Below are 13,942 nucleotides of genomic sequence, written 5' to 3' on the forward strand. Positions count from 1 at the left end.
TGGCCCAGGACCTGGGGAAGAGAGGGCCTTAGTCCGGTGAGATCAGCCTGGTGGGGAAGGGAGGGCCTCAGTCCGGTGAGGAGATGAACCTGGTGGGTCCATGCCACGCTCGCCTGCTGTCAGGGCCTGCCCTTCTCTCCGGCCTCCAGCTGCTTTGCCCCAGCCCAGCCTTCAGGCGCCTCAGCTGCCTCCCCCCACCCTGAGCTTGAGTCTAGCTGAGCTGCATGCGGCTTTCCCTGTGGAGCAGACTCTGTCTGATTTCCCGAAGCCAGCTGCCTCCCAGGGCTTGCTCCCCGCCGTGGAACAGCCCCTTGGGGCCAGGTATTACCCCAGGCCGTGGCCCCGCAGTGCTGGGAAGTGCCGATCATGGCTGCTGCACGTGGGTTGCCGTCTGCGAGAGGCCTGTGGTGTTTGCTGAGGGCGGAGGACACTGAGGACAGAGAATGGGCGACTTCCAGGGAGGGCCCAGATGCGGCCATGACTGGGGTGCATCTGGGAAACCTCCTCCGGGGACACCCCCCACCATGGCCTGGCGCTGGTCCCGCAGGAAGAGCTTCAGGGCAGTGCGAAGGGGGAGTGGCCCCAGCTGCAGAGGGAAGGAGCGTTGGTGGCAGGGCCGCAAGAGTGACGGGAGGTCAGGCTGACGTCCACTGGCGAGAGCCCTTCAGACGAAGATAGCGTGGACGCCCTGCCCCATCCCAGCACAGGCTCCAGACGCCCTGAAACCCCAGGGGCTCAGCCCAAACCGTGAGCAGGAAGCGTTGCTTTGCTGAGAAACCATAAAAATGTAGAATTCAACCTCAAACACTGCTGTGGCCGATACTGAAGGTTAGAAATGAGCAGGTGGGGCCGGGCGCGGTGGCTCACGCCTGTAATCCCAGCACTTTGGGAGGCAGAGGCAGGCAGATCACAAGGTCAGGAGATTGAGACCATCCTGGCTAATACGGTGAAACCCCATCTCTACTAAAAATACAAAAAAAATTAGCCAGGCACGGTGGTGGGCTCCTGCAGTCCCAGCTACTCGGGAGGGTGAGGCAGGAGAATGGCGTGAACCCGGGAGGCGGAGCTTGCAGTGAGCCGAGATTGCGCCACCGCACTCCAGCCCGGGCGACAGAGCGAGACTCCGTCTAGAAAAAAAAAAAGAAAATGAGCAGGTGGGTCTCTCCCAGGGGGCCCCTGCGGCCTTTGGCCCCACACATGATGGCCCTCAGCTCAGCCCCAGCCCCCATGGCAGCTGTGGCACCTCGAGCCGCCCAAGATAGCTGCCGTGTGTGGGCATGATGCTGGGCAGGGCCTGGGTGGTGGCTGCTGGACCTTGTTGTCACAGACGTGCCACCTACTTCCCAAAACTGAGCCCCAGGGGTCTGAGAGGTCACCGTGGGAAGGTCGATCATTCCAGGGGCCCTGCAGGGTCTTAACACGTGTGGCTTAGCGTTTGCTCCCGGGTGGTGATGATGCCCCGTCCTGTGTTGCCAGGACCCTGGTCCCCCAGATGGTAAACGGCCTTGGGACTGGCCTGGTCAGGAGACACTGAGAGCTGTCCCTGCTGCAGAGCCGAGGGGCCGCCACACGGGGCGTCCATCGGTCTTCTCGCAGCACCACCTGTGCTGGTGGACTGGGAAGGGTGTGGGTGATCCTTGTGACCCACCAGGGTCTTGTGACTGTTTAAGGCCCTGGCCCAGGTTCCACCAGTCCTGCTGCAGACCAGCCCTGCTCACTCCTCCCTCTGGCTGTGAAGATGGAAGCCCACGGGTTGGCTGCCTCAGGCCAGGGCTGCCATGCAGGGAAGCCTGGGGAGGGCTGTGGCACTGCCCCATGGGCCGTGGTATCTCCCCAGGGCCCTGCCCCTCTGGATCTCCTGCACGCACCCCGGCCTCGCCTGAAAAGCCCCACGTACAGCAAAGCGGCAGTGTCTTGGGGCAGGCTGGGCTCTGCCTGGGGCACCATGGGTGGTGGATGCCTCAGTTTCCCCAGTCGATGAGAGGGAGCTCGGGTCGCTACTGGTCACTTGGGCCCCAGGCAGACCAAGGCTCACTTCTGTCCACTCCCTGGCCCCCTTCCCAGGAATCCCACCCGTTCCTGGCCGGGGTCTGGAATCTGTTCTCCCAGGACAGGACCTGCCCTCCCCTCCACTTGTGCTCCTCCTGGTCCAGCCTCCCTACTCAGGGCCGAGGGCACCGGGAGGATGGTGGTTGCAGAAGAATTTGGGAGGCCGGGTGTGGTGCCTCACGCCTATAATCCCAGCACTTTGGGAGGCCGAGGCGGGCGGATGACTTGAGGCTGTGCACCAGCACTGGACACGGAATCGAAGGAAACAGGCAGGGCATACCCTGTCTGCACTAGTGCAGGGCGTCTCGGGATCCTGGTTTTTCAGAAATCACGCTGCGGTGGAGGGCTGGTGCCGTCCTGGGTCGGAGGCTGGAAGCGGAGGAATCGAGGCATCGGCAGAAACTTGCAGGAAGGGTCCACCGAGCTGCCCTGGAGGGGCCTCCTCGCCAGGGTCCGCAGCGAAGCACTTTGCTCATGGGCCCCGGCCCTGAGAGAGGAGCTCCTGCCTCTTCCCACTCAGAGAGCGTGGACAGGAGAGGCCTGGCCTGGTGTTTCCTGATGAGATAGGGGCACGTTCCGGGAAGCGGTGAGCAGGCCCGGCAGGCATCAGATGTGGGGCTTCCTGTCTTCGGTGAATGTGCCCCTTGAGTGGGGTCTGGGTGGAGAGTTGGGGGAGGGGAGCCCCACTCCCCTTCTCCTTGTTGTTCTTGGCAGCTAGACTCGGGCAACGGCCTCCACCCTCTGGAGGGGCCTCCCCCTGTGCTGGCTGTGGATCAGAGGGGCGATGGGGAGGTGTCCACCGGTCCAGGCGGTGGGGGTGGGGGCCTGGAAGGCCCAGGCATAGGGGAGAGGGATGCATGGGAGGACGCCCGATGCCTCAGGGCCCCCGGTCAGCAGCAAGGCACGGACTGTCCTCTGGGCGGTGATGGCCCTGCACGAGGTCCCTGCGCCGTCTGTTTGCATGGGGAGAGGAAAGGATCACGCCACCATAGGAGTGTTGGCCACCTGAAGGGTGAGTCCCACAGCCTAGAGGCTGGAGCGTGGGGACCAGGAGGGGTTTCTTACTGGAAGGGACTGGGGCTCATGCAGCCCCCCGGCTCCCGACACAACGCCCTGGCTCATCCCAGGTAATGAGGCTGCTGAGTCTGAACCGATGACAGTGGACGGGTGGCAGCCGGTTCCCAAAGAGTGGTCGGGCCTGGGACCCAGGTGACTCTGGGAGATGTGGTCACAGTTACAGCCATCTGTGGGCCTTTTGGGTTCAAAACAGTGAGAGTCACAGGAGACAGAAGGGATCTGAGCTTGCAGTTGCTCGTCCCGGCTCTGGGACACCCGTCCCATCTCCTACCAAGGGTTCCCCGTTCCTGGCGAGTTGGAAAGTGGCTTCATGGGCAGAAAACGAGGGCAAAGGGAGCAGCCTGCTGTGAGAGACGTCCCGGCACCCACCCTCCCCGCCAGCTCCCTTGGGCCTTTCCTCCCTCTCAGCCCCACCCTCGCCGGGTGGCTTCTGTCACTGTCTCTCCTGGGTTTGACTCAGGGTGAGGCTGGCCAGCAGGGGCTGACCAGTGTGTGTCGGAGAGCCTCTCCGAGTGGCCAGCAGCACGGGCAGAGAGCTCACAGGCTGAGCCCTGAGACCAGGTCCTGTCTGAGAAGGAGGCAGGGATGTGGCCCCCACCCCTCCTGCCCGGGACCCTGCCTTAGGCCCCCTCTAATGACCTAATTTGAATTTGATTGAATGTAAATCTGAATTTGCTTGAAGATGTGATTTCCAAGTGAGGCCTCCCCCTGTGGGTACTGAGAGTTAGGACTTCATCTTATCTTTCCTGGAGACACGTTCAAGCAATGACAGGATTACATGTAGGCTTCAGTAAACACTACATTCTCTGTGGTGTTTAGTTGTAGAACTCCCAGTTAGAGCTGCTGTCCCAGTCCAGTGGGGTTCAGCGACATGCACTGGTTTTAGGAGTAAATTCGAAGCCACAGAAGCGTTTGCACTGGCTCTGGGTGCGGCTGCGTCTTCAGCCCTGGGGCACTGATGCTGGGCGGCTTCTCGGCTCCCTCCGGAAGGGACTCAGGAGCGAGGTGGTGGGGAAGCCAGCAGCTTGGCTGAGGTTGGTGAGCGGGTGGTGGTCCGGCTCTGCGACTGCTCCCACAGAGCGGGGCTGCCCCTCAGGCAGTGTGCAGAGTGCAGCCGCCCAGGACCAACTTGCAGTCATATTGATAACCACTTTTAATGACATGCTAATTAGGGGGCAGGTTATTCAGATATAGCTGGAGGATGGGCAGTCGCTTCCAGGTGTTGCCAAAGGCAGTGAGCGACTGGAGGTGGCCTCGGCATCCCTTCCAGTTTGTCCTGTCTTTGGTCGGTCCGGGGACCAGGCTTGCCTGTCTCCGACCTCAATACCACATTTTCTGTGTCAAAACAGTCCAGTAGAAATAAACAGCGACAGCACTGTGACTAGAAAAGTGAAGAAACAACTTATTTCCGTTTTCTGATTTGTTGTGACCTCAGCACTTTTGTGTTTAACATTTAAACAGCGTGACAGTGTAAACTCTGAGACGTGGTTTTTATTTCGTAAAGGTGCACATTTTAGCTCATTCATGAAACTGATTTTGAAGATCTTTAAAACAGAATTTAGTAGACCTTAAGAATTGTTAATTGTTTGCAACTAAAGACCAGCCCAAGAGAATAAAGCATTGCACCAGTGGTAGGGTTTTGCAGTTGCCTAATTGTACCTTTTACAGATGTTTCCTTTTGTTAAAACTCACTAGTCACTGGATCTGCTATTCAACATGGTGATGGGAGGGAATTATGTGTGACTGTGTTCCCTGAAAAGACATGTTCGCGTCCTAACCCCCGGGGCCTGTGAATGTGGCTGTATTGGAAACACGGTCTCTGCAGACGTAATCAAGCTAGGATGATATCATAAGGACAGGCCCTAACCCAATAAGCCTGGTGTCTTTCCGAGAAGAAAACAGAGACACAGAGGGTGAGGCCCACGTGAAGACAGAGGCAGAGATTGCAGCACTGTGGCCAAAGGCCAGGAGCGTTTGATCCACCAGAAGCAGGAAGACACAGGGCAGGGTCCCCTGAGAGCAGCCGTGGGGAGCTCCCTCAGGCAGACACCTCGTGGTCCTGCCACTCCTCGATTGCAGACTCTGGCCTCCAGAGCCGTGAGACGGCACAATTCTGTTGTTTTAAGCCACCTTGTTTGTGGTCATTTGCGCCAGCAGTGCTGGGACAGTCACGCACGGGGCCACTCACTGCCGTATTGGATTAGACCCTTGCACTGGGGGCTTCGGGAACCTGACTGGGTTGGATGCTGGACAGCAGGACTGTGGGGGCTTCGGGGGGTGTTGGTGCAGGAGTGGAAGGTGCCCCTGCTGGGATGGGGGTCCCTCTGTCCCCTTTGCCCTCGGGAGAGAGGGCCCTCATGGGGCTGCCCAGGACACAGAGCTGCTTGTAAAATCCTGCCCTCATTCCAGCCTAGGGCTTCTGCTGGGGGCAGGGTCCAGGAGCCTCGGGACAACATATGGACTCAGGATATCCAAGTCTCAAAGGAGAGGAGCCTGGGGAGCTTGGGATGAGGCTCGTCCCCAGCCTGAGTTTTCTTCCTTTGCCGTCACCTGTTGCCCCTCTGGGAGCCGCCGTGGAGAATGAGGAACGTTCCAGGTGGACTCAGCTGTGCCAGCAACACCACTGCAGGCTTGAGGGGGGCGGGCAGACGGGCACGCGGTGTCACACGCAGGGGCTGGACAGGAAGTGGGCTGAGGGCCAGCGCAGAGGGTGGGGCAGCCCCTGGACCTGGCTGACCAGAGCAGAGAAGGTCTATGAGGAGAGGGGAGAGGAAGATACAGAAGGATTTAAAAATAGGGCTTTGTAATTTTCAAACAGCACAAAGTATGCTGTGAAAGAAAGACAAAATTTTCAAAGTTAGCTAAAATCCCATCACCTAGAGATAAACACAGATGACATTTTAAAATTGCACCCGAGTTAAACAGTGGCTCTGAGCATCCTAAGTAGATGAGCACTCTCTGGTTTTCTGATTGGGGAGTTTAGTGACAAAGCTGTTGCTTTGGGTGGAGGACGAGGGCAGTGTGGGCACTGGTGGGGGCAGGGGGGCACGGGGCTCTGGGCGAGAATAAGCAGAGGGAGGCTCACCATGTGACAGGCAGGTCTCAGCCTCTACCAGCAGGACAGACCAGATCTCTCAGCCTCTGAACTCTGTTTGGGTAAATGGGATTATGACTATGAGTGACTGGAAGGCCCCGCTTGGTGCTGAGTGCACTTGGACCCATGTTATGTCTGTGGCGCAACCGCTCAATGAGGTCTGCACAATCATTGCAGATGATCACTGCAGGATCGTTCCTCACTGTAGGATTGTTCCTCACTGCACGACCATTCCTCACTGCAGGATCAGTCCTCACTGCACGCTCAGTCCTCACTGCAGGATCAGTCCTCACTGCCCGATCATTCCTCACTGCAGGATCGTTCCTCACCACAGGATCAGTCCTCACCGCATGATCATTCCTCACTGCACGCTCAGTCCTCACTGCAGGATCAGTCCTCACTGCCCGATCGTTCCTCACTGCAGGATCGTTCCTCACCACAGGATCAGTCCTCACCGCATGATCATTCCTCACTGCAGGATCAGTCCTCACTGCAGGATCATTACAGATGATCACTGCACCATTATTCCTCACTGCTCGAGGGAGGAACCACAGCACAGAGAGGGTGAGCCACTGGCCCAGGGCACGTAGCTGTGAGGGGGGAACTAGGAATTCTCATCCAGCCTTTGGGACAGTTACACATGGACTGGATGTGATGGATCTCGAGCCACGTTGACCATTGAGTCCCTGTCCCCTCAGTGGGTTTCAGAAGAGAGGCCGCCCCTCTCCCACATCCCAGGAGCTCAGAGGCCCTGGGATAGGCAGACAGTTCTTGGCCAGGTGGCTGCTCCTGGGGTCACATCACTTGGTGGTGCTGGCCTGGCATGCAGGTGCCCCCTGTGCCTGTGGGGTCCTCTCTGGGCTGGCCTTCTGGGCACGGTGGGAAGACCCTGATCTGCCTGGTTGGTGCTGCCTGAAGAGGCGTGTCTTCACCCTTCACTTCGCCTTTCAGAGCCCCCAGAGCACGGTCACCCGCAACCCCAGCCTGGCCTGGCCTCAGTCCCGCTGGCCACCCTTGCTCAGGGATCGCTGGGGGTGCTTGGACCTCAGACCACGCAGGGCCTCCCTTTGCTGAACAGGAAAGCAGGACGGCCACCCTCGGGCCACCGGCCATGAGCATCACAGGGGCAGGTTCTTATCTGGGCGGGATGTGTCAAGGCCGGGTTTGGGGGCCAGAGGCTCCCCAGCAGGCCTCCCACTGGCCACAAGACACAGGCAGCCCCTCAGCCCTGCAGCCACGTCCTCACAGGGCCCCCCTTGCCCCAGGCCCGGCCAGGCCACCACGGCCAGCTCCACGCACACATCTGGCCGAGTGCACACACCAGGCTGTGGGGTGGTGTCATAGCCCAGGAATGCAGGAAGACGTCTGGGGTTCTGGCACGGAGGCATGGCCATGCACCAAGAATGTGCCTTGTACAGACACCATTATGCATTGGGGGAACACGGCATAACAAAACCAGTGGATGCCACCGATTCTGCTTATTTTGCTGAGAGCTGAGAGGACAGCAAAGTGCAGCCGCTGGAAAAGTGTCTCTGACCCTCAGGAGGGGAGGGCGCTGGCTGGTGCCCACTGTCCCACAGGGGACGGAGGGATGCCTGGGCATGGGTGGGCACAACCGTGGGGATGCTGGCCTGGGGGCGCCTCTGCCCCTCCCCAAGGGAGAAGGAAGGAGGCCGGGCGAGGGCGTGGGCGGCGCTGTCCTGGCTGATGGCTGAGGAACCAGGGTGCAGCCGCAAGTGCGTGGCAGCGTGGCAGGGCGGCTGAACGACCCCATTGTGTGGAGTGAGGCCGAAAGGCCAAGTGGGGCAGGCAGGGGAAGATGCACATTTCATAACTTCTGTTCCATTGTGAAAGGACTGCCTGCCCCTTTTAGAAAACTTGGAAATCGCAGCAAGTCTCCAGCAGGGAAGCAGCGCCGTGGGGGAGGGGTCTTATCTCTGGGCCGCGCTATCTCCCCACCCAAAGCCCACGGCCGTCAGCCTTCCGGGCATTTCTTTCAGAACTTTAAGCCACATGTCTGTGTGTCTGTCCGTGCATACAAACACGTCTGTGTTTATGTGTGTGCTCACATCACTGGGGTCATGTGGTATGTGTTGTAAAAATTACTTTTTAACTTGTGTAATATGTATTATATATATATATATATATAACAAACTCTACCATCTTAGCTGTTGTTAAGTCTACAGCTTGGTGGCATGAAATACATTTACATTAACTAACTGTCAATTTCCAGGATGTTTTATCTTCCCTAGCGGAGACTCTGTACCCGTGAAACACACACTTCCCAGTCCCCCTCCCCCAGCACCCACCGTTCTGCTTCCGTCTCCATGAAGCGGACGACCTGGGACTGCACAGGAGTGGAATCACACAGGATTTGCCCTTATGCCTCTGGGCTCTTTCCCTCGGCACAGTGTCCTCGGGGCTCATCCGTGCCATAGCAAGCGTCTGACTTTCCTTCCTCTTCAAGGCTGGGTAACGGCCCTTCACGTGGCCAGACCGTGTTTTACTCGCTCATCTGGCGATGGTCTTTTTGGCTATTGGGAGTAATGTGGCCGTGAACGTTTGTGTCTTGTTCTGTATAAAGCAAAACACATTTTCATTCTTTCCAAAATGTCCTTATGTTTCCTGTTGAATGCCTTGGACTCAGGATTTGGGGGAGCCGGTCATTATATCACACCCAGGGTTTTCGCAGGAAAGAACCTCAAGCCTTTCGTGCTCTCTGGACTCATCCTCCCCACAGTCGGCTGTTCAGAGATTTTTCTCTCTGGAGGACTGGGGGGTGTCTCTAGCCTGGCCATCCTGAGTTCAGGTTTCTTTTCCCTGACAACAGACAAGCAAGCGAGTAGCCCCTCTCAGTCCACGAGCTGATCCTTTGGAGGCTGGGGTTGCAAACCCTGATCCTTGGTGGGCTGGGGTCGACCTCCGGGACCCCCTCCATCCTTCAGAGTGAGGGGCGGTGCAGGTTTTCTTTTCTCCTCACCTGAGAGATTTTTCTGCTGTCTGAGAGAAGAGGGTGAAGGCTCCATAGCTCTGCAGGAGCCTGGTAAAGAGGATGGGGTGCAGGGGTCCCGAGCCTACCCAATGGCCCCGTCCTGCACTGACCTGTGGGATAACGGCCTCTTGGCAGGTCAGTCCCGGTGGTGGCTTCCCTGGAGCCAGGAGCTGGGTTCCAGAGCCCAGATCTCCACCCCTACAGTGGGCAGGGCTGACAGGGCCCCAGAACTGGGGAGTGTAGCTCTGGGAGGTGGCCTTGGGGAACCATTTTCCCACTGGGCGGGCCCTTTTTTTCTCCTGTCTGTGCACACAGGGCACCCAGGTCCCAGGATGGACCCTATTTTGAGAGATTTATTTACTTTTTTTTCTTTTGAAAGGGCCGTGGCCAGGCAGAATATTGAAGCAGAAGGAGCCAGACAGTAGCGGCTCTCTCAGGGTCTAACGCAACAGAGAGCTCACCAGGTGTGTACAGAGTGGGGCAGGAGCCGCGTCTGCAGGAGGCCGGTGGGGAAAGGCCATGAGGCCTGCAGCTGGGGCCCGGACCGTGCTCAGCGCTGTGTGGTGGGGACACCAGGAAAGGCTGTGGGGGGTCTTGGGAGTCGACACCCTCCCTGAGGGGCCCTAAGTCCCTGCCAGCGGGTGGATCCAGAGGGTCCCTGGAACAGTCTGTGTGGACCCCCAGGGTCCTCTCCCCCTCCCCTGGGCGTTGGCCTCCTGCAGGATGCTGGCCTGACTGGGGTGTGTGGGGCGTGCAAATCACCAACGACAACCTTCCGTCCAGGAAAAACGTTGTGTCCCGAGGAGGAGTGTGGCTTTTCCTGTCCCGGGCTGGGGATGTGGGATCCTTTTAACCCACTTTCAAGAGCAGGTTTTGGGGGGCTTGTTTTTTAAAATCACAGAACAAACATAACTATTGTTCTCCTACTGATGAAATTATCCATTTTCACGACCCAGGGACGATCTATTTTCACCCTTTCATGTAGGCCGCTGTGGACCTTTTCTCCTTTTATGCACACAGCAGTATGTCGTCAGGTTTTTCCAAATCAGGAGCACATTTTATATATATGTATATAATTTTCTGGATTGATTTTTAAAATGAAATCTTGGGACAGACTTTCGTGACCGTAACTGTGGATGTAGCTCAGGCTAACTAACAGTTGTGTAGGTTTTTGTTTTGTGAATACAATCGATGATGTTAAGATTTTAGGTTCCCTTTTTCCTTACGTTATAAACAATGCTGTTTCTCTCCTCCTCCCTTTGCATACACTCCCAGCAGTGTCAGTGAGCTGGGGCCTCGTACTCCTGGGTACGGCGGGGCGCGAGGCTGGTACGGGGAGCTTCTCCTAGACTGTGCGGCCCCTTAGCAACGTTCCTAGTGTGCAAAGGCCTTTCCTGGTTTATGGAAAGGATCTAGAGGGGGAAGGGCCTTGCAGCCCACATGATGTTGGGCCAGTGTTTGCCTCCTGCTGAGGCCCTCACTTCCCACCAGATCTGGGGCTGCTTTTCATGTCTCAGCCCCAGCCCGGGTCCAGCCTATGTCTGCAGGGCCTGCTCAGAGTGTGTCTGAGTGTGGCCTCGCCCTCTGTTCCCAGCCCCAATCCATGGATGTGAATAAAACGGAAACCAGAATTCGGGAGCCTGAGAGGCCAGGGTTTCAATCTCTGTAACCTCAGGACAGAGGGCTGGGGGCAGGGGGGCCTGTGTGACAGGCCAGGGGAAATGTGGGGCAGTGTGACAGGCCAGGGGAAATGGAGAGCTGTAGCCATAAGTGGGCTGAGGCCCAGAGTGTCCCCTGGCCACTCTCTTCTGCACAGGCCCTGAGACCAGGGATTCCTCCCACTTTGCTCTGGGCACTGGGGGCTCAGCTCAGTCCTGTTCCAGCCCCACTTTGATGCCCAGGAAGTCCCAGGATAAAATCGCAGGGACAGAAGCCGGGGCTACTGCTAAGACCCTTTGACATGGAAATGCTGATTCAGAGGCTCAGGGGCTTCCCACTCAGCTCCCTCGGGAGGCCTAGGGCCAGGGCATCAGGGTGGGGTGCCCAAGCCTGTTCTCCATGCCGGAGGGCCGGTGTCCAGGGGCCAGTGTCCAGGCCAGGGCTCACCCGAAAGGCCTGGAGCCTCACACGCTCAGGTAGGAAGTGCGCTTGGGAGCCTGGGTGGCCCCTGCAGTTGTTTTGGGAAGATTTTGCTCTGATTTTTTCCTGCATAGCCAAGGTAAGTGCAGTTTTTGCCCTTTATTCATTGGAGCGTCTGGCCTGTTCTGCCAAGCATAGCGTTTCCATCACGCTGGCCATGAGCACCCAAGGGTGTCCCGGGGCCACACAGGCTGCTGGAAACCAGACCTCAGTGCTCCTGGAGCCACGCAGGCTGCTGGAAACCAGACCTCAGTGCTCTACCGCTGCTCTGGCCCACAGGACCCTGCAACCCTCCTTGAAGGGGCAAGTCCGCTGGTAGAGGGGGCACAGAGGGGACCAGCCACCCACAGACATGCTGGGCACCCACATGGTGGAGTCCTCTTGGCTACAGCAAGGGATGGAGCCCCCGACGGACTCAAAACGTGAAGCCCAGAGAAAGCTGCCACACGGGAGCACGCGGGGGTCCCAGGACAGGCACAGCCACCCACACAGCCGCAGGTGGGGTCCTGGGGCTGCTAACAGGCGTGGGCTTCTTTTGGGGCGATGACAATGTTTTGGAACTAGGTAGAGGTGATGGTTGCATAACATTACAAATAGACTAAAAATCACTGAGGTGTACATTTTAAAATGGTTAAATTTATATGTGAATTTTACCTCAATAAAAACATAAAACCTGTTTGCAGAGCTCCCTGAGGCCAGATCCCCCAAACCCTTGAGGGCAGGACCTCTCCTCTGTTTACTGTGCCCCCTCAACATGGCACGGACTTCCCATGGCCAGGGCTCCCCAGCCAGGTTCTTAGGGAGGAGGCAGAGCAGGACAGGAAGAGGCGGGGTCAGGACTGGAGGAGGCGGGGTCAGGATGGGAGGAGGCGGGGTCAGGATGGGAGGAGGCGGGGTCAGGACGGGAGGAGGCGGGGTCAGGACAGGAGGCAGGGTCAGGACGGGAGGAGGCGGGGTCAGGATGGGAGGATGCGGGGTCAGGACAGGAGGCAGGGTCAGGACAGGAGGAGGCGGGGTCAGGACGGGAGGAGGCAGGATCAGGACAGGAGGCAGGGTCAGGACCGGAGGAGGTGGGGTCAGGATGGAAGGAGGCGGGGTCAAGACAGGAGGAGGCAGAGTCAGGACAGGAGAAGGCGGGGTCAGGACAGGAGGAGGTGGGGTCAGGACGGGAGGAGGCGGGGTCAGGACGGGAGGAGGTGGGGTCAGGTCGAGAGGAGGCGGGGTCAGGACGGGAGGAGGCAGAGTCAGGACAGGAGGAGGTGGGGTCAGGACGGGAGGAGGTGGGGTCAGGTCGAGAGGAGGCGGGGTCAGGACGGGAGGAGGCAGAATCAGGACAGGAGGAGGTGGAGCAGGACGAAAGGAGGTGGAGCCAGGATGGGAGGCAATATGAATAGGTATCTCATTGTAAAATTTGCTGGGTTTAAGATTATCTTATTTCAAAAGTTTGTGCTATGTTGTTTTAATAAAGACTAACTGAAAGGAATGTTCATTCACTGAAATTAAGTGAGCACCTACTCCTTGTGCAGGGCTGTGTTTCATGTGTGGCTCTAGGGGCTGGCTGACTGTGAGAGATGCATGTGCACAATTACAGGGGCTGTGCGAGGAGGTAATTCAGAATATGTCCCCTGACGGGGTACCATTAACTGTCAAGAGTGTTGGGATGGGGGTTCATGGCAAAGAGGGGTGCCTGGGTGGACCAGAGGTTGCGGCCAAGCATGTGGAAGAGATGGAAGTCAGACTGTGTGGGTAAGAGCTGGGGGTGGGCCTGAGTCCCTTCCAAACCTGTGGGACAGCTAAGGACATGATGGCTACCAGCTGCCCTACCTCCCAGGGGGACAGGCCTCCTGCGGGTGGTTGGGCTAGGGGCTTGGTTTCCCTTTTAGGGGGTGGGCCGGCACTGTGTCCATCCAGCTGCCCTTTATGTTTGGGAACCTTGGCTGTTTGAGCCACAAGGTCAGGCCCTGGCTGCCCGATTTACCTGACAGACCCTGAGAATCAGGACTTTTGCTCAGAACTTACAAATGCAGAATATAGTGGGAACCATTTCACTGCCTTGTCATTAGGGGCAGCGTGACAAGGCCTTGGCCACCTTCAAAACGAGGAGCTCGGGAAGCTCGGGGTGATATTGCAACGCCTGTGTCGTCTGTGTGGAGCCTTCTGTAGTGTTCTAGGAGACGGGGGTCCCAGTTCCTTTCCACGGGGTGAAAAATATTGCAGTTCCTCCAGCTCCCTCTCCTTTGAACTGCACAGCCTCCCTGAGAATGTGGTTTCGCCTCTGAGCCAGGCAGCGTGTGCAAGCTTCATCAGACTGGAAGCCTGTCAGTCTCCAAACCTCTGTAACACTCCTTTTCCTGGTTGGTTCAAGCCTGAACAGGGTGGGTGTGTTAGTCCACTTTTACGCTGCTGTAAAGAACTTCCCGAGACTGGGTAATTTATAAAGGAAAGAGATTTAATTGACTCACAGTTCCGCATGGCTGGGCAGGCCTCAGGAAACAATCACGGCAGAGGGCCAAGGGGAGGCAGCCACCTTTTTAACAAGGTGGCAGGAGAGAGAATGATGCAGGAGGAGCTACCAGCCACCTATAGAACCA

The sequence above is a fragment of the Rhinopithecus roxellana genome, chromosome 19 (assembly GCF_007565055.1).
Source record: "Rhinopithecus roxellana isolate Shanxi Qingling chromosome 19, ASM756505v1, whole genome shotgun sequence".
NCBI classification, from domain to species: Eukaryota; Metazoa; Chordata; class Mammalia; order Primates; family Cercopithecidae; genus Rhinopithecus; species Rhinopithecus roxellana.